General features: G+C 63.3%; 3 non-coding genes across 3 annotated transcripts; all 3 read right to left on the bottom strand.

Annotated features, from left to right (window-relative positions):
- Positions 1–3,773: 3,773 nt before the first annotated feature.
- On the bottom strand, positions 3,774–3,892 carry LOC142868381 (5S ribosomal RNA). The gene has a single exon (XR_012917399.1). It is a non-coding gene; the product is annotated as a 5S ribosomal RNA (ribosomal RNA).
- A 3,774-nt stretch (positions 3,893–7,666) lies between these two features.
- Positions 7,667–7,785, bottom strand: LOC142868385 (5S ribosomal RNA). The gene has a single exon (XR_012917403.1). It is a non-coding gene; the product is annotated as a 5S ribosomal RNA (ribosomal RNA).
- Positions 7,786–11,555: 3,770 nt separating this feature from the next.
- Positions 11,556–11,674, bottom strand: LOC142868380 (5S ribosomal RNA). Its single transcript, XR_012917398.1, has one exon. It is a non-coding gene; the product is annotated as a 5S ribosomal RNA (ribosomal RNA).
- Between the last annotated feature and the right edge of the window lie 3,178 nt (positions 11,675–14,852).

Here is a 14,852-nt window from a genome sequence, read left to right as displayed (position 1 = left end):
GGCGGCGGAGGGCGCCCCTGCCCCGCTCGAGAAGCCGAGCCTCTCTGGGCTTCCCCGCCGCCGCCTCCCGCCCCAGGCCCCGCGCCGGGCCGGGCCGGTTGAGTTCGCCGGCCGGGTCCGGCGGGCTCCCAGGGACGGGGGTGATGGGCGGGGCGGGGCGGGGTGGGGGGCTGTCTCTCTATACACACACACACACACTCACACTCACTCACACTCACACAAGATGCGCCTCCACGGCTGGACTCGCCAAGGTGGAGCCCTCCCAGCCCCCCTCGTCTCCTCGCCCGGCCTCCTTCACCTACCCGCTGCCCACCCCCAGCGCGTCGCTGCCGCTGACTGCGCACGCGCGGGACGCTCGCCCTTTGACCCCAGCCAGGGGCCGCCCTCCCCCACAACCCCTTTCAGCTGCGCCCCCCCCCTCGCCCTGTGGGTGGGCTGCCGCCTATTCCCCCGGGCCAGGGCTGGGGCACAGCCAGTGTATGGGGCGTCTCTCTCTGGGGATGTGTCCCATGGGTGGGGTGGGGTGGCGTGGTTTGGGGGGCGCTGAAGAAATCAGTCCCCTCCATCTCCTACCTCTGGAAAACGCCCAAGCCCGTGGAGAACTGCCGGCACCGCTTCGTGGGGGCCGGGACCCTCCTCCGTGTCCTCCTGTGGCCCAGTCCAAGGGGCCTGGGCCTGGCCGGGGCTGCATTGGACCCCGACCACCCTGGCGTGTGGACTCGCTAAAAATCGGCCATTTGATATTGGATTCCAGCCTCCTGGAGGTCATTTCACTAATGAGTGCACCGGAAAGAGTTTCCTAATCCATCTGTGAGGGTGGCAACTGAAAGAGAATTTTAAAGCTGACAGAATAGGCGAGGGAAGGCATAGGAGATTTCCACACCCAGCAAGGAAGACTTTCCCGAAATGGAAGAAAGAAACGAGCAAACAGAGACACCGGTAGCCCGCCCGGAAAAGAGTCTGCCCCTGAGAGAAAGCACCCTGACCAGGTTCACCCGTGGGTGGGTGGCGAGCCAGCGGCATTCAGAAGAGCGAGGCCCGCAGTCTGTGCGGAAGACACCTGCGCTCGGGTGTGTGTGGCGGCGCGATTCACAAGCAGCTCTAGACGTTAAACCAAGGAGAAGCCAGGGAGTTCCCAACGCCCCAGGTGTCCTCAGCCCACGACTGGCTGCTGTGGGAATGCGAAGCCCGGCTCCTTGTCTCAGAGCGGGGTTCCCAGGAGGATCAGGCTGAAGCTGGGACTTGGCCTCAAAGTGTCCCCTCGCATGGCCACCCCCTTCCCCTTCCTGCTCCTCTACTCCTGGTGCCCCTCCATCCAGGGGCCAGACCTTAAAGAGTCACCGCAAGAGAATCCTGGTCCCAAAGGAGCCTTCTGGGGGACCGGTGCTGAGAGAGGTTGTGGGCATGGCCCGCTGGGGCTCTGCCCGACCCAGGGCTGAGAGATGCCACCTCCCAGCTCTGGGTCCCTGCAGGAAGTGTTGGCAAGCACAGGGCCGGTCCTCCAAAGGCCCAGGTGCAGGGAGCCCAGGCCAAGCAGCCTGTGGAAGAAGCCACTTGCCGTGCCACCCCGGGAACAGGACTGCAGGCCCCGGCCCTTCCCACCTCCTCCTCCTCCTCCTCCTCCTCCCCCCCGCCCCGCCCCCACAGGGCACAGGGCTCAGAGACACCTCAGACTCTTGCTACCCAAAGTGCAAAGGGCATCAGTTGCTCCTCCAACCCCCCCCCCCCCCCCCCGCCCAGCAGACCGCGTTGTCCAGCCAGCCCCCGGGCCTCCCTGGGGTGCCCAGCACAAAAGTGCAGACACCCACCGGACCCTCAGTCTCAGTTTTCGGAGGTTTTTGCCACTCTAAGGACCCGCAGGCCAGCTGGGCCTTCGGGCAGGACAGAGAGCCCCGGAATCCGACGTGGAGAGCTGCGTGTACGTCCCCAGTCCCCACCTCCGCGGCTCTCCCCTTGCGGGGAGCCGCAGCCCAGCCGGCAGCCGCAGGGCCTCAGGGAAGACACCAGGCTGGGCCCCCGCGGCACAGCGGGGGCACGTCCCCCGCACTCACGCGACTTAGGGACGGCTGCTGGAGACTGCTGCGGCCACCCTGCTGCCGGGTTTCTGGAGGGCTTCCTGGAAGCAGCATCCACACCAAGCCCTTGGAAGGCCCAGGCGACGGAGGAGCCGGTCAGGCAGGGGCCGAGGACGGTGAGAGGCCGGGCGGGAAGGAGCGTGTCAGGCAGGGGCAGAGGACGGTGACCGGCCGGGCGGGGAGGAGCCGGTCAGGCGGGGGCCCAGGACAGTGACGGGCCTGGCCGGGGAGGAGTGCGTCAGGCAGGGGCAGAGGAGACGGGCTGGGTAAGGGTTAGGGTTACAGTTAGGGCACAATTCACAATCCCAAAGACGTGGAAGCGACCCGAGTGCCCATCCATCCAGGAGTGCATCAATAAAATGTGGCGCGTGGACACCACGGAGTGCCATTCGGCTGTGAGGAGCAGCGGTGAGAGGGCGCCTCTCGTGTTCTCCTGGCCAGAGCTGGAACCCGTTCCAGTAAGCCAAGTATCCCAAGAATGGACACACGAGCACCACGTGAGCGCGCTCACCAGCAAACTGGTACGAACGGATGGACGCCTAAGTGGACAGAGAGGAATCACCTTCATCGGGTGGGTGTCGGGCGGGCGGGTGGGGGGAGGGGAGGGGCATACACATCCATTAGGCATGGGGTGGGTGCGCACCGACTGGGGGATGGGCGCACTTGAAGCTCTGACCCGAGGGGGGAGGCTTGGAGAGGGCAAGGCACCCGACCTTAACATTGGTACCCCCACAATACGCTGGAACAACATGAGAGGTATATGAATAAGAACACAGGGGGGGCCGGGCGCGGTGGCTCACGCCTGTAATCCTAGCTCTCTGGGAGGCCGAGGCGGGCGGATTGCTCCAGGTCAGGAGTTCGAAACCAGCCTGAGCAAGAGCGAGACCCCGTCTCTACTAAAAATAGAAAGAAATTAATTGGCCAACTAATATATATAGAAAAACACAGCCGGGCGTGGTGGTGCATGCCTGTAGTCCCAACTACTCGGGAGGCTGAGGCAGCAGGATTGCTTGAGCCCGGAGATTGAGGTTGCTGTGAGCTAGGCTGACGCCATGGCACTCACTCTAGCCTGGGCAGCAAAACGAGACTCTGTCTCAAAAAAAAAAAAAAAAAAAAGAACACAGGGGGGAGGGCGGCACGGGCAACACATGTCACCTGAATACTTGTACTCCCATCATCTGCTTGAAAAGAGAGAGAAAAGAAAATGCAATCCTAGAGGTAAGAGACACTTTTTAAAAATAATGAATCCGAAGAGAAAAGTAAAAGGAGGCCTGTGGAGCAGGTCTGGGTGTGACTCCGGATCCCCCAACATCAGGTGCCACCACCAAAGATTCCTGCGTGTAGCCCATAGAACCCCAAAAGCAACGGGACGAGTTCTGGTCACATACTCCCTCAAAATGACATCCTGGCCTTCTTCTGGAACTCCCTCCCCTCTCAGACTCTCAAGGTTTCCTCCAGCGTGTCGGTTCCCACAGAGCAGACCTTTGGTCTGAGACCTGACAGTCCAGATGCCACGCATGCTGCCGCGTGGCCGCGGTGTCGCGGCTTGGGACAAGAGGAGGCCCCACGGTGCGGGCTGGGGCGCCAGGCACCGCGCGGGCGCTGAGGGTGGGGGTGACCCCCACCCCGGGCCGCCGCCTCGCTCCCAGAAAGGGGACAGAACAAGAGGCAAGAAAAAAAAAAAAAAAAAAAAGCAGCAGCCTGTGGCACCCGGTATTCCCAGGCGGTCTCCCATCCAAGTACTAACCAGGCCCGACCCTGCTTAGCTTCCGAGACCAGACGAGATCGGGGGCGTTCAGGGTGGTGTGGCCCTAGACGGCGGCGGAGGGCGCCCCTGCCCCGCTCGAGAAGCCGAGCCTCTCTGGGCTTCCCCGCCGCCGCCTCCCGCCCCAGGCCCCGCGCCGGGCCGGGCCGGTTGAGTTCGCCGGCCGGGTCCGGCGGGCTCCCAGGGACGGGGGTGATGGGCGGGGCGGGGCGGGGTGGGGGGCTGTCTCTCTATACACACACACACACACTCACACTCACTCACACTCACACAAGATGCGCCTCCACGGCTGGACTCGCCAAGGTGGAGCCCTCCCAGCCCCCCTCGTCTCCTCGCCCGGCCTCCTTCACCTACCCGCTGCCCACCCCCAGCGCGTCGCTGCCGCTGACTGCGCACGCGCGGGACGCTCGCCCTTTGACCCCAGCCAGGGGCCGCCCTCCCCCACAACCCCTTTCAGCTGCGCCCCCCCCCTCGCCCTGTGGGTGGGCTGCCGCCTATTCCCCCGGGCCAGGGCTGGGGCACAGCCAGTGTATGGGGCGTCTCTCTCTGGGGATGTGTCCCATGGGTGGGGTGGGGTGGCGTGGTTTGGGGGGCGCTGAAGAAATCAGTCCCCTCCATCTCCTACCTCTGGAAAACGCCCAAGCCCGTGGAGAACTGCCGGCACCGCTTCGTGGGGGCCGGGACCCTCCTCCGTGTCCTCCTGTGGCCCAGTCCAAGGGGCCTGGGCCTGGCCGGGGCTGCATTGGACCCCGACCACCCTGGCGTGTGGACTCGCTAAAAATCGGCCATTTGATATTGGATTCCAGCCTCCTGGAGGTCATTTCACTAATGAGTGCACCGGAAAGAGTTTCCTAATCCATCTGTGAGGGTGGCAACTGAAAGAGAATTTTAAAGCTGACAGAATAGGCGAGGGAAGGCATAGGAGATTTCCACACCCAGCAAGGAAGACTTTCCCGAAATGGAAGAAAGAAACGAGCAAACAGAGACACCGGTAGCCCGCCCGGAAAAGAGTCTGCCCCTGAGAGAAAGCACCCTGACCAGGTTCACCCGTGGGTGGGTGGCGAGCCAGCGGCATTCAGAAGAGCGAGGCCCGCAGTCTGTGCGGAAGACACCTGCGCTCGGGTGTGTGTGGCGGCGCGATTCACAAGCAGCTCTAGATGTTAAACCAAGGAGAAGCCAGGGAGTTCCCAACGCCCCAGGTGTCCTCAGCCCACGACTGGCTGCTGTGGGAATGCGAAGCCCGGCTCCTTGTCTCAGAGCGGGGTTCCCAGGAGGATCAGGCTGAAGCTGGGACTTGGCCTCAAAGTGTCCCCTCGCATGGCCACCCCCTTCCCCTTCCTGCTCCTCTACTCCTGGTGCCCCTCCATCCAGGGGCCAGACCTTAAAGAGTCACCGCAAGAGAATCCTGGTCCCAAAGGAGCCTTCTGGGGGACCGGTGCTGAGAGAGGTTGTGGGCATGGCCCGCTGGGGCTCTGCCCGACCCAGGGCTGAGAGATGCCACCTCCCAGCTCTGGGTCCCTGCAGGAAGTGTTGGCAAGCACAGGGCCGGTCCTCCAAAGGCCCAGGTGCAGGGAGCCCAGGCCAAGCAGCCTGTGGAAGAAGCCACTTGCCGTGCCACCCCGGGAACAGGACTGCAGGCCCCGGCCCTTCCCACCTCCTCCTCCTCCTCCTCCTCCTCCCCCCCGCCCCGCCCCCACAGGGCACAGGGCTCAGAGACACCTCAGACTCTTGCTACCCAAAGTGCAAAGGGCATCAGTTGCTCCTCCAACCCCCCCCCCCCCCCCCCCGCCCAGCAGACCGCGTTGTCCAGCCAGCCCCCGGGCCTCCCTGGGGTGCCCAGCACAAAAGTGCAGACACCCACCGGACCCTCAGTCTCAGTTTTCGGAGGTTTTTGCCACTCTAAGGACCCGCAGGCCAGCTGGGCCTTCGGGCAGGACAGAGAGCCCCGGAATCCGACGTGGAGAGCTGCGTGTACGTCCCCAGTCCCCACCTCCGCGGCTCTCCCCTTGCGGGGAGCCGCAGCCCAGCCGGCAGCCGCAGGGCCTCAGGGAAGACACCAGGCTGGGCCCCCGCGGCACAGCGGGGGCACGTCCCCCGCACTCACGCGACTTAGGGACGGCTGCTGGAGACTGCTGCGGCCACCCTGCTGCCGGGTTTCTGGAGGGCTTCCTGGAAGCAGCATCCACACCAAGCCCTTGGAAGGCCCAGGCGACGGAGGAGCCGGTCAGGCAGGGGCCGAGGACGGTGAGAGGCCGGGCGGGAAGGAGCGTGTCAGGCAGGGGCAGAGGACGGTGACCGGCCGGGCGGGGAGGAGCCGGTCAGGCGGGGGCCCAGGACAGTGACGGGCCTGGCCGGGGAGGAGTGCGTCAGGCAGGGGCAGAGGAGACGGGCTGGGTAAGGGTTAGGGTTACAGTTAGGGCACAATTCACAATCCCAAAGACGTGGAAGCGACCCGAGTGCCCATCCATCCAGGAGTGCATCAATAAAATGTGGCGCGTGGACACCACGGAGTGCCATTCGGCTGTGAGGAGCAGCGGTGAGAGGGCGCCTCTCGTGTTCTCCTGGCCAGAGCTGGAACCCGTTCCAGTAAGCCAAGTATCCCAAGAATGGACACACGAGCACCACGTGAGCGCGCTCACCAGCAAACTGGTACGAACGGATGGACGCCTAAGTGGACAGAGAGGAATCACCTTCATCGGGTGGGTGTCGGGCGGGCGGGTGGGGGGAGGGGAGGGGCATACACATCCATTAGGCATGGGGTGGGTGCGCACCGACTGGGGGATGGGCGCACTTGAAGCTCTGACCCGAGGGGGGAGGCTTGGAGAGGGCAAGGCACCCGACCTTAACATTGGTACCCCCACAATACGCTGGAACAACATGAGAGGTATATGAATAAGAACACAGGGGGGGCCGGGCGCGGTGGCTCACGCCTGTAATCCTAGCTCTCTGGGAGGCCGAGGCGGGCGGATTGCTCCAGGTCAGGAGTTCGAAACCAGCCTGAGCAAGAGCGAGACCCCGTCTCTACTAAAAATAGAAAGAAATTAATTGGCCAACTAATATATATAGAAAAACACAGCCGGGCGTGGTGGTGCATGCCTGTAGTCCCAACTACTCGGGAGGCTGAGGCAGCAGGATTGCTTGAGCCCGGAGATTGAGGTTGCTGTGAGCTAGGCTGACGCCATGGCACTCACTCTAGCCTGGGCAGCAAAACGAGACTCTGTCTCAAAAAAAAAAAAAAAAAAAAGAACACAGGGGGGAGGGCGGCACGGGCAACACATGTCACCTGAATACTTGTACTCCCATCATCTGCTTGAAAAGAGAGAGAAAAGAAAATGCAATCCTAGAGGTAAGAGACACTTTTTAAAAATAATGAATCCGAAGAGAAAAGTAAAAGGAGGCCTGTGGAGCAGGTCTGGGTGTGACTCCGGATCCCCCAACATCAGGTGCCACCACCAAAGATTCCTGCGTGTAGCCCATAGAACCCCAAAAGCAACGGGACGAGTTCTGGTCACATACTCCCTCAAAATGACATCCTGGCCTTCTTCTGGAACTCCCTCCCCTCTCAGACTCTCAAGGTTTCCTCCAGCGTGTCGGTTCCCACAGAGCAGACCTTTGGTCTGAGACCTGACAGTCCAGATGCCACGCATGCTGCCGCGTGGCCGCGGTGTCGCGGCTTGGGACAAGAGGAGGCCCCACGGTGCGGGCTGGGGCGCCAGGCACCGCGCGGGCGCTGAGGGTGGGGGTGACCCCCACCCCGGGCCGCCGCCTCGCTCCCAGAAAGGGGACAGAACAAGAGGCAAGAAAAAAAAAAAAAAAAAAAAGCAGCAGCCTGTGGCACCCGGTATTCCCAGGCGGTCTCCCATCTAAGTACTAACCAGGCCCGACCCTGCTTAGCTTCCGAGACCAGACGAGATCGGGGGCGTTCAGGGTGGTGTGGCCCTAGACGGCGGCGGAGGGCGCCCCTGCCCCGCTCGAGAAGCCGAGCCTCTCTGGGCTTCCCCGCCGCCGCCTCCCGCCCCAGGCCCCGCGCCGGGCCGGGCCGGTTGAGTTCGCCGGCCGGGTCCGGCGGGCTCCCAGGGACGGGGGTGATGGGCGGGGCGGGGCGGGGTGGGGGGCTGTCTCTCTATACACACACACACACACTCACACTCACTCACACTCACACAAGATGCGCCTCCACGGCTGGACTCGCCAAGGTGGAGCCCTCCCAGCCCCCCTCGTCTCCTCGCCCGGCCTCCTTCACCTACCCGCTGCCCACCCCCAGCGCGTCGCTGCCGCTGACTGCGCACGCGCGGGACGCTCGCCCTTTGACCCCAGCCAGGGGCCGCCCTCCCCCACAACCCCTTTCAGCTGCGCCCCCCCCCTCGCCCTGTGGGTGGGCTGCCGCCTATTCCCCCGGGCCAGGGCTGGGGCACAGCCAGTGTATGGGGCGTCTCTCTCTGGGGATGTGTCCCATGGGTGGGGTGGGGTGGCGTGGTTTGGGGGGCGCTGAAGAAATCAGTCCCCTCCATCTCCTACCTCTGGAAAACGCCCAAGCCCGTGGAGAACTGCCGGCACCGCTTCGTGGGGGCCGGGACCCTCCTCCGTGTCCTCCTGTGGCCCAGTCCAAGGGGCCTGGGCCTGGCCGGGGCTGCATTGGACCCCGACCACCCTGGCGTGTGGACTCGCTAAAAATCGGCCATTTGATATTGGATTCCAGCCTCCTGGAGGTCATTTCACTAATGAGTGCACCGGAAAGAGTTTCCTAATCCATCTGTGAGGGTGGCAACTGAAAGAGAATTTTAAAGCTGACAGAATAGGCGAGGGAAGGCATAGGAGATTTCCACACCCAGCAAGGAAGACTTTCCCGAAATGGAAGAAAGAAACGAGCAAACAGAGACACCGGTAGCCCGCCCGGAAAAGAGTCTGCCCCTGAGAGAAAGCACCCTGACCAGGTTCACCCGTGGGTGGGTGGCGAGCCAGCGGCATTCAGAAGAGCGAGGCCCGCAGTCTGTGCGGAAGACACCTGCGCTCGGGTGTGTGTGGCGGCGCGATTCACAAGCAGCTCTAGATGTTAAACCAAGGAGAAGCCAGGGAGTTCCCAACGCCCCAGGTGTCCTCAGCCCACGACTGGCTGCTGTGGGAATGCGAAGCCCGGCTCCTTGTCTCAGAGCGGGGTTCCCAGGAGGATCAGGCTGAAGCTGGGACTTGGCCTCAAAGTGTCCCCTCGCATGGCCACCCCCTTCCCCTTCCTGCTCCTCTACTCCTGGTGCCCCTCCATCCAGGGGCCAGACCTTAAAGAGTCACCGCAAGAGAATCCTGGTCCCAAAGGAGCCTTCTGGGGGACCGGTGCTGAGAGAGGTTGTGGGCATGGCCCGCTGGGGCTCTGCCCGACCCAGGGCTGAGAGATGCCACCTCCCAGCTCTGGGTCCCTGCAGGAAGTGTTGGCAAGCACAGGGCCGGTCCTCCAAAGGCCCAGGTGCAGGGAGCCCAGGCCAAGCAGCCTGTGGAAGAAGCCACTTGCCGTGCCACCCCGGGAACAGGACTGCAGGCCCCGGCCCTTCCCACCTCCTCCTCCTCCTCCTCCTCCTCCCCCCCGCCCCGCCCCCACAGGGCACAGGGCTCAGAGACACCTCAGACTCTTGCTACCCAAAGTGCAAAGGGCATCAGTTGCTCCTCCAACCCCCCCCCCCCCCCCGCCCAGCAGACCGCGTTGTCCAGCCAGCCCCCGGGCCTCCCTGGGGTGCCCAGCACAAAAGTGCAGACACCCACCGGACCCTCAGTCTCAGTTTTCGGAGGTTTTTGCCACTCTAAGGACCCGCAGGCCAGCTGGGCCTTCGGGCAGGACAGAGAGCCCCGGAATCCGACGTGGAGAGCTGCGTGTACGTCCCCAGTCCCCACCTCCGCGGCTCTCCCCTTGCGGGGAGCCGCAGCCCAGCCGGCAGCCGCAGGGCCTCAGGGAAGACACCAGGCTGGGCCCCCGCGGCACAGCGGGGGCACGTCCCCCGCACTCACGCGACTTAGGGACGGCTGCTGGAGACTGCTGCGGCCACCCTGCTGCCGGGTTTCTGGAGGGCTTCCTGGAAGCAGCATCCACACCAAGCCCTTGGAAGGCCCAGGCGACGGAGGAGCCGGTCAGGCAGGGGCCGAGGACGGTGAGAGGCCGGGCGGGAAGGAGCGTGTCAGGCAGGGGCAGAGGACGGTGACCGGCCGGGCGGGGAGGAGCCGGTCAGGCGGGGGCCCAGGACAGTGACGGGCCTGGCCGGGGAGGAGTGCGTCAGGCAGGGGCAGAGGAGACGGGCTGGGTAAGGGTTAGGGTTACAGTTAGGGCACAATTCACAATCCCAAAGACGTGGAAGCGACCCGAGTGCCCATCCATCCAGGAGTGCATCAATAAAATGTGGCGCGTGGACACCACGGAGTGCCATTCGGCTGTGAGGAGCAGCGGTGAGAGGGCGCCTCTCGTGTTCTCCTGGCCAGAGCTGGAACCCGTTCCAGTAAGCCAAGTATCCCAAGAATGGACACACGAGCACCACGTGAGCGCGCTCACCAGCAAACTGGTACGAACGGATGGACGCCTAAGTGGACAGAGAGGAATCACCTTCATCGGGTGGGTGTCGGGCGGGCGGGTGGGGGGAGGGGAGGGGCATACACATCCATTAGGCATGGGGTGGGTGCGCACCGACTGGGGGATGGGCGCACTTGAAGCTCTGACCCGAGGGGGGAGGCTTGGAGAGGGCAAGGCACCCGACCTTAACATTGGTACCCCCACAATACGCTGGAACAACATGAGAGGTATATGAATAAGAACACAGGGGGGGCCGGGCGCGGTGGCTCACGCCTGTAATCCTAGCTCTCTGGGAGGCCGAGGCGGGCGGATTGCTCCAGGTCAGGAGTTCGAAACCAGCCTGAGCAAGAGCGAGACCCCGTCTCTACTAAAAATAGAAAGAAATTAATTGGCCAACTAATATATATAGAAAAACACAGCCGGGCGTGGTGGTGCATGCCTGTAGTCCCAACTACTCGGGAGGCTGAGGCAGCAGGATTGCTTGAGCCCGGAGATTGAGGTTGCTGTGAGCTAGGCTGACGCCATGGCACTCACTCTAGCCTGGGCAGCAAAACGAGACTCTGTCTCAAAAAAAAAAAAAAAAAAAGAACACAGGGGGGAGGGCGGCACGGGCAACACATGTCACCTGAATACTTGTACTCCCATCATCTGCTTGAAAAGAGAGAGAAAAGAAAATGCAATCCTAGAGGTAAGAGACACTTTTTAAAAATAATGAATCCGAAGAGAAAAGTAAAAGGAGGCCTGTGGAGCAGGTCTGGGTGTGACTCCGGATCCCCCAACATCAGGTGCCACCACCAAAGATTCCTGCGTGTAGCCCATAGAACCCCAAAAGCAACGGGACGAGTTCTGGTCACATACTCCCTCAAAATGACATCCTGGCCTTCTTCTGGAACTCCCTCCCCTCTCAGACTCTCAAGGTTTCCTCCAGCGTGTCGGTTCCCACAGAGCAGACCTTTGGTCTGAGACCTGACAGTCCAGATGCCACGCATGCTGCCGCGTGGCCGCGGTGTCGCGGCTTGGGACAAGAGGAGGCCCCACGGTGCGGGCTGGGGCGCCAGGCACCGCGCGGGCGCTGAGGGTGGGGGTGACCCCCACCCCGGGCCGCCGCCTCGCTCCCAGAAAGGGGACAGAACAAGAGGCAAGAAAAAAAAAAAAAAAAAAAAGCAGCAGCCTGTGGCACCCGGTATTCCCAGGCGGTCTCCCATCCAAGTACTAACCAGGCCCGACCCTGCTTAGCTTCCGAGACCAGACGAGATCGGGGGCGTTCAGGGTGGTGTGGCCCTAGACGGCGGCGGAGGGCGCCCCTGCCCCGCTCGAGAAGCCGAGCCTCTCTGGGCTTCCCCGCCGCCGCCTCCCGCCCCAGGCCCCGCGCCGGGCCGGGCCGGTTGAGTTCGCCGGCCGGGTCCGGCGGGCTCCCAGGGACGGGGGTGATGGGCGGGGCGGGGCGGGGTGGGGGGCTGTCTCTCTATACACACACACACACACTCACACTCACTCACACTCACACAAGATGCGCCTCCACGGCTGGACTCGCCAAGGTGGAGCCCTCCCAGCCCCCCTCGTCTCCTCGCCCGGCCTCCTTCACCTACCCGCTGCCCACCCCCAGCGCGTCGCTGCCGCTGACTGCGCACGCGCGGGACGCTCGCCCTTTGACCCCAGCCAGGGGCCGCCCTCCCCCACAACCCCTTTCAGCTGCGCCCCCCCCCTCGCCCTGTGGGTGGGCTGCCGCCTATTCCCCCGGGCCAGGGCTGGGGCACAGCCAGTGTATGGGGCGTCTCTCTCTGGGGATGTGTCCCATGGGTGGGGTGGGGTGGCGTGGTTTGGGGGGCGCTGAAGAAATCAGTCCCCTCCATCTCCTACCTCTGGAAAACGCCCAAGCCCGTGGAGAACTGCCGGCACCGCTTCGTGGGGGCCGGGACCCTCCTCCGTGTCCTCCTGTGGCCCAGTCCAAGGGGCCTGGGCCTGGCCGGGGCTGCATTGGACCCCGACCACCCTGGCGTGTGGACTCGCTAAAAATCGGCCATTTGATATTGGATTCCAGCCTCCTGGAGGTCATTTCACTAATGAGTGCACCGGAAAGAGTTTCCTAATCCATCTGTGAGGGTGGCAACTGAAAGAGAATTTTAAAGCTGACAGAATAGGCGAGGGAAGGCATAGGAGATTTCCACACCCAGCAAGGAAGACTTTCCCGAAATGGAAGAAAGAAACGAGCAAACAGAGACACCGGTAGCCCGCCCGGAAAAGAGTCTGCCCCTGAGAGAAAGCACCCTGACCAGGTTCACCCGTGGGTGGGTGGCGAGCCAGCGGCATTCAGAAGAGCGAGGCCCGCAGTCTGTGCGGAAGACACCTGCGCTCGGGTGTGTGTGGCGGCGCGATTCACAAGCAGCTCTAGATGTTAAACCAAGGAGAAGCCAGGGAGTTCCCAACGCCCCAGGTGTCCTCAGCCCACGACTGGCTGCTGTGGGAATGCGAAGCCCGGCTCCTTGTCTCAGAGCGGGGTTCCCAGGAGGATCAGGCTGAAGCTGGGACTTGGCCTCAAAGTGTCCCCTCGCATGGCCACCCCCTTCCCCTTCCTGCTCCTCTACTCCTGGTGCCCCTCCATCCAGGGGCCAGACCTTAAAGAGTCACCGCAAGAGAATCCTGGTCCCAAAGGAGCCTTCTGGGGGACCGGTGCTGAGAGAGGTTGTGGGCATGGCCCGCTGGGGCTCTGCCCGACCCAGGGCTGAGAGATGCCACCTCCCAGCTCTGGGTCCCTGCAGGAAGTGTTGGCAAGCACAGGGCCGGTCCTCCAAAGGCCCAGGTGCAGGGAGCCCAGGCCAAGCAGCCTGTGGAAGAAGCCACTTGCCGTGCCACCCCGGGAACAGGACTGCAGGCCCCGGCCCTTCCCACCTCCTCCTCCTCCTCCTCCTCCTCCCCCCCGCCCCGCCCCCACAGGGCACAGGGCTCAGAGACACCTCAGACTCTTGCTACCCAAAGTGCAAAGGGCATCAGTTGCTCCTCCAACCCCCCCCCCCCGCCCAGCAGACCGCGTTGTCCAGCCAGCCCCCGGGCCTCCCTGGGGTGCCCAGCACAAAAGTGCAGACACCCACCGGACCCTCAGTCTCAGTTTTCGGAGGTTTTTGCCACTCTAAGGACCCGCAGGCCAGCTGGGCCTTCGGGCAGGACAGAGAGCCCCGGAATCCGACGTGGAGAGCTGCGTGTACGTCCCCAGTCCCCACCTCCGCGGCTCTCCCCTTGCGGGGAGCCGCAGCCCAGCCGGCAGCCGCAGGGCCTCAGGGAAGACACCAGGCTGGGCCCCCGCGGCACAGCGGGGGCACGTCCCCCGCACTCACGCGACTTAGGGACGGCTGCTGGAGACTGCTGCGGCCACCCTGCTGCCGGGTTTCTGGAGGGCTTCCTGGAAGCAGCATCCACACCAAGCCCTTGGAAGGCCCAGGCGACGGAGGAGCCGGTCAGGCAGGGGCCGAGGACGGTGAGAGGCCGGGCGGGAAGGAGCGTGTCAGGCAGGGGCAGAGGACGGTGACCGGCCGGGCGGGGAGGAGCCGGTCAGGCGGGGGCCCAGGACAGTGACGGGCCTGGCCGGGGAGGAGTGCGTCAGGCAGGGGCAGAGGAGACGGGCTGGGTAAGGGTTAGGGTTACAGTTAGGGCACAATTCACAATCCCAAAGACGTGGAAGCGACCCGAGTGCCCATCCATCCAGGAGTGCATCAATAAAATGTGGCGCGTGGACACCACGGAGTGCCATTCGGCTGTGAGGAGCAGCGGTGAGAGGGCGCCTCTCGTGTTCTCCTGGCCAGAGCTGGAACCCGTTCCAGTAAGCCAAGTATCCCAAGAATGGACACACGAGCACCACGTGAGCGCGCTCACCAGCAAACTGGTACGAACGGATGGACGCCTAAGTGGACAGAGAGGAATCACCTTCATCGGGTGGGTGTCGGGCGGGCGGGTGGGGGGAGGGGAGGGGCATACACATCCATTAGGCATGGGGTGGGTGCGCACCGACTGGGGGATGGGCGCACTTGAAGCTCTGACCCGAGGGGGGAGGCTTGGAGAGGGCAAGGCACCCGACCTTAACATTGGTACCCCCACAATACGCTGGAACAACATGAGAGGTATATGAATAAGAACACAGGGGGGGCCGGGCGCGGTGGCTCACGCCTGTAATCCTAGCTCTCTGGGAGGCCGAGGCGGGCGGATTGCTCCAGGTCAGGAGTTCGAAACCAGCCTGAGCAAGAGCGAGACCCCGTCTCTACTAAAAATAGAAAGAAATTAATTGGCCAACCAATATATATAGAAAAACACAGCCGGGCGTGGTGGTGCATGCCTGTAGTCCCAACTACTCGGGAGGCTGAGGCAGCAGGATTGCTTGAGCCCGGAGATTGAGGTTGCTGTGAGCTAGGCTGACGCCATGGCACTCACTCTAGCCTGGGCAGCAAAACGAGACTCTGTCTCAAAAAAAAAAAAA

Source organism: Microcebus murinus, unplaced genomic scaffold (genome assembly GCF_040939455.1).
Source record: "Microcebus murinus isolate Inina unplaced genomic scaffold, M.murinus_Inina_mat1.0 scaf030_hap2_Mmur4.0, whole genome shotgun sequence".
NCBI classification, from domain to species: domain Eukaryota; kingdom Metazoa; phylum Chordata; class Mammalia; order Primates; family Cheirogaleidae; genus Microcebus; species Microcebus murinus.
The sequence above is the reverse complement of the archived record's forward strand: the minus strand, read 5'-3'. Positions and strand labels throughout refer to the sequence as shown.